This window comes from Diachasma alloeum, unplaced genomic scaffold (assembly GCF_001412515.2).
Source record: "Diachasma alloeum isolate Michigan unplaced genomic scaffold, Dall2.0 Dall_scaffold_01360, whole genome shotgun sequence".
Taxonomy (NCBI): Eukaryota; Metazoa; Arthropoda; class Insecta; order Hymenoptera; family Braconidae; genus Diachasma; species Diachasma alloeum.
The window spans coordinates 25,064-30,731 of NW_021681463.1; positions in this window are offsets into that span (position 1 = coordinate 25,064).

Below are 5,668 nucleotides of genomic sequence, written 5' to 3' on the forward strand. Positions count from 1 at the left end.
TCAATCGATCATTTCATTGGTTGCATCTTTAAAAAAACTTGAATTGCCTATACCAATAGTACATATCGCGGCACTATGGATTATAAGATACAGTTGTCCTTCTGTTGGCAAAGAGAAATGTTAGGATAGTGGGAGTAAATTGAAGTTGGACCAAGTTTGCGTAACTCTCAACTCCAGTTTAGAGTGAGACACAGCACTATAGAGACGGAAATACGACACCACGGGATACGAAATAGAGTATGAGGCAAACTATTCGATCGCCCCATCTGCTCTTTTGTCAAAACCAAGTGAAAAAATCTCCGCTTATTCATTCACCAACGTAACGAATAAGCTGGAAAACTTGACAGTGCAAAGTCTCATGAAATAAATATTGATTGGACGATGATACCCCCCAGCTCGTTCTATATCGACCACAAAAATTAATAAACTCCCTTGAACTTTTCTTTACTGCATCATAAAAAAGTATTATTGAATTATTGAAATAAACTGGGTATTTTCTTCTCCTATCTCTCTGAGTTTGCGTCCACTATTATGAACCGATGGATGCAGACTGTTGCAAGAAATGAAAAGTTTATTCGACGATAATCGATTTTCAAATATGATACACGTTACTTTCTAAAGAAACACGTGGCATCATTGGCTCGAGGGGAAGAAGTTACACACAGGAATACTCCAGAGGACTTTAAAAGTTTTTCTCTCTTGAAACGAATGAGGCTATTGCCCAAAAAACTTCTGCCCAATTTCATTCGTTTCTGCTGCTGCCACAGACAATAAAACTAGCAATGTAATCCTGTCATTTTTATTTTACGTCGTTCCTCCCTTCCCCTACCACCTTTTATACGCGGTTTCGAGCATTCCCATTCTGTGAGAGCAAACGGGAATCATCTAGTGGCTCTCACCGGTATGGAAAAGCGCATCAGTAAGACAAATCAGGGGAATTATGGCGGCAGGCGTCGGCAAAAATGCCCCGGAGTCTCGACATTTCGCCCCGTAAGCATTTATTTCTCAATTTGCTTCTGTTCTTTTTCTGTTTCTTTGCTCTTTATCTACGCCAGGTTCGGCCGGCTGTAAATACGGAAATTATCTTTTCTAGTAAAATGCTTTTTTTTGGGAATTTTCAAGGCATTTTTATGATTAGGTCAAATATCCAACGATGGTCATATTAAGTAACTATTTTGTCACAAGGTCGAAAAAAAAATTTCTGACGAGTGTAAGAGTTGCAGACCGAAGCGAAACCGAGAAATGCAATCACATGAGTTCGACAAGTTGTTTTCGGCCGAGTGGTGAACATAATTTTTTTTCACAATGTCCATAAACGTCGTTTTACGGATATTGTGATGAAAAACTTTTTTGATTGACTCCCCAGAAACATGAAAGTCTGTGGTGGTTTAAGATATGCCGTGTCCGATGTTCGGTACTAGTTTTGTCAACTGAATTCAGTTCGGATGAAGAGGGGTACACACTGAGAACGTCTGGACCGAATCATGAAAGGCAAATAAAAGCCTAATCAGTGTAATTAGTAATCTACTATCAATTATCAACAATTTACTGCTCACTTTTCGCATAGGTCCAAAAATATTTTACTGACACCGGCTTGACAATTGAAAATATATACGTGGATGGTCCGACTATCCCTGACGAAACCTGACTAGAAATTTTGTATGCCATATCGATTTTTACGATAACCAAATCCGGTCCACCCGGGTAGGAAGGATGTTATATACATAGAGGGAGATTATAAGGATCGAAAACATGCAAGAATCAACACTGAGAATCTCAAGGGTCAGATATTATGGTTTGAAATGACAAAATTACATAAGGGTCAATATAACAGGTCAAAAATAAGAGTAAAAATTCAAGGTCTTGAGAGTTAGGTATAAGGGTTAGAAATAGTGGTTAAAAATCAGGGTCAGACATAAGATTCTAAACGATAGGCCACGAACCTTAGGTGTGAGGGTCTGAATCTTGTGACCTTGTAACCTTGCTTGAAGTTTCTACTCAATTTTGATGAAATTTAAAATATAATCATCGAGAAATTGTTCATTTATTAATCACTCTTAATTTTCCAATAATTATTCCGGCTTAAATGATCTAGGACCGGATGCCTAAAGACTCCATCCAACGCCAGTGAAACACAATAATGTTGTCACTGTTGAGCACCATTTGTACCATTGAGCGGAGCCGGCTTTCAATTTTTGTAGTTTTCTATTAATGTTCAGGCCAATTGATGATAAATCTGGTATAAGCGCCCTGTGATTACGTTCACATTAAATAAATACAAAAATAAAAATCAGGCCCGGTCGCTCGCTCCCTCGGTGGGGTGTGACTAATAGAGATTGGTGGAATTGGGTGTGACCCATTATAGGTCGAACCAATAACTTCCCGACCGATTCCTCTTTTTGTGTTCATTAAAAAAACAAGCAGTTTTTAATGAACAGAATGTTTTAGGCCGAGCCTATCCGACAGAAGGCATGTGACCGTTACTTTACGCGTTATTAGTCTTGACATTCCTTCATTTCTGCCAATTCCATTGGTAGTATGCTTCCTAATGGATCCGTTGCAATTCTATTTAAAAAAAACTTCGATTGCAAGAGAAAAACACCATTCTGATGATAACCTTCCTTTGAAGCGGAAAGGTGTAAAAATGAGGTTTTTACATTTACTGATTTTTCTTTTTCCATTTTATTCCATCAATTTTCAGTGTTTTCATTTTTTCGAATTTCAGAAATTTAAAATAAATAAAAAATTGTGAAAATTGGTCTGGGTTGTTGGTCGCCTGCTTCGGTCGCTCCCATTGCTTTTCAATTTGAGTGGGTTAACTTTAAAGTATTATTTAACTTTCAAGTAGTTATTTTTCAACTTTAAAGTTGACCCACTCTAAACTTTTCGAACTTCAATGCCAAACTCACTTCAAAATTCCCCAGCTTCAAAGGTTACCCACTTCAAAATTCCCCGACTTGAAAATTCTTTTTCAAAATTTCCTCAACTTCAAAATTGACCCACTTCAAAATTCGTCAACTTCAAATTTGACCCACTTTAAAATTTTCTCAACTTCAAAGTTGACCCACTCCAAAATTTTCCAACTTTTCCCCCCAACTCTTCCCTTTTTCAAATCGCAAAATTCCAAAGTTTTTTTTATAAAACTAAAAAAGGTGACCCACTTCAAAATTTTCCAACTTCAAAGTTGACCCACTTGAAAATTTTGCAACTTCAAAGTTAACCCACTCTAAAATTTTCCAACTTTCCCTTTTTTAATTGCAAAATTCTAAAGTTTTCTTTGAAAAACTTAACAACCGCTGAGGCGATTTTGTTCAAAATCCAATGAGAATCAAGTTATGTGTAGACGCATCGATTACACAAAATTAATTCAAATTCCATCGTTACCTTAGGTAAAATGGTCGAATTTCTATGAAATTAACGCTCTTTGGCATGTTTTTACAAGTTTTATGCAGATAAATAAAAAACCGCTGAGTCAATTGTTTTCATAAACTAATCATTTCTAAGTTATATGAACACGCATCGTTTGAAAGAAGAAAAAAATCAATCGCTTCATTTGTTAAAGAGATATCGTTGGACAAAATTTTGGTCACATATGTACACACACACAAACACACATACAGACATGTCTTCAAAAATGTATCAGGATGATTGCGGAGGTCGAGAAATGTGGAGAAATCATCGAAATTCCACATTCGATTTTCGGGGTCAGTACAATAACTTCCTCCCTTCGGGTCGGGAAGTTGATAATAATCACATCATTCCTCGGCATAAAATCTTTGAATTTTTGTCATTGTCACACATATTTCATGCGAATAACTAATAAACCACTGACACGGTCGCCTTCATACACTGATCACTCCTAAGTTACATGAACACGCATCGATTGAAAGAAAAAAAATGAGAATGATAAGATTTCTTCGGAAAGAATCATTGAATTCTCACGAAATCGTCAATTTCTACAAGTTTTATGCGAATAACTAACCAACCGCTGAGACGATCTTCTTCATACACTGATTACCCCCGAGTTACATCAACACGCATCGACTGCAATAACAAAAATGCGAATGACATCATTTCTCCGGGTGAAATCATTGAATTTCCAAGAAATCGTCATTTATTCACATATTTTAAGCGAATAACTGACAAACAACTGAGGCGATCGATCTCATAATCTAATCAGTTCTAAGTTACATCACAACGCACCGATGAAAAAAAAAAAAATTGAATCGCTTCATTTGTTCAGAAGATATCGTTGGACAAAATTTTGGTCGCATACGTACACACACACACACACACACACACACACACAAAGGTCGATATACGTTAGAAGCCATCAACCTTGTCGTCGATACTGCCAGGGAAGCGATCTCAGGGAAAAGATGGCTAAATGGGAAGAAGAAGTACTGTTTAGTAGCAACGCTGGACATCAAGAATGCCTTTAACTCAGCCAGATGGGACTGTATTATGGATGCTCTTGTGAAATTCAACGTACCAGGATACTTACGAAGGATGGTCGACAGCTATTTTTCCGGGAGGATCCTTAAGTATGACACGGAGTGTGGTCCCGAGTAGTATAGAGTTACGGGAGGGGCGCCGCAGGGCACAGTACTAGGTCCCCTACTGTAGAACATCATGTACGACGGGCTACTGAAGCTGGAGCTGCCGCGAGAGACTAAACTCGTTGCATTTGCAGATGACGTGGCTGTAGTCATCGTCGGAAAATATCTTGAGAAGATCATATTTACCTTCGACAAGACCTTCGAGACGATTCGACGCTGGATGGACTCAGCAGGCTTAAACCTGGCGGAGCATAAGACGGAAGCCGTGCTGATCACTAGCAGGAAGATAAGACTATCACGCTGCAGGTCGGGTCTTGTGAAAATACCTCCCAGCCATTCATCCGATACCTGGGGGTGATGATCGATGCCCGACTCAACTTCAAGCAGCAAGCGGAGCACGTGTGTACCAAGGCATCTGGGGACAGATCCACCCTAGCACGCCTCATGCCCAACATTGGAGGTCCTAAACAACGGAGACGAGCGCTGCTGTCGTCGGTGGTTACATCAGTGGTTACATATGGTATTTCCATTTGGGCTGACGTACTCCAGCTGCAAGAAGCTCGCCGTAAAATTGCACCTGTCTATCGGCTGAGTGCTCGCAAAATTGCGAGTGCGTATCGGACGGTATCTGAGGATGCAGTGTGCGTCATCTCAGGAATGTTACCGATAGAGCTATTAGCTGAGGAGCGAAGATCTCTATACCAGCGGAAGAGATCAGAAGCGCTGAGTCCCAAAGAACTGAAAATCCAAGAGAGACGAAAGAGCTTGAGCCGATGGCAGCAGAAGTGGACAAATTCGACCAAGGGGAGATGGACCCATCGTCTGATCCCGTATGTGGCTGTCTGGGTAAGTTGAGATCATGGAGAGATAAACTATTATCTTTCTCAAATGCTTTCAGGACACCGGTGCTTCCGAGCATATCTTCATAAATTCAAACATGAAGATTCCCCGACGTGTCCCACCTGCGCTGAAGTGGACGAGAACGCGGAGGACGTATTCTTCACATGCCCCCATTTCAGTGACATCCGGGATACTTGGGAGACTGAACTTGGAAGGAAAGTCTCGCCCGAAAATGTAGTAGAAGCAATGCTGTCATCAGAGACAGCCTG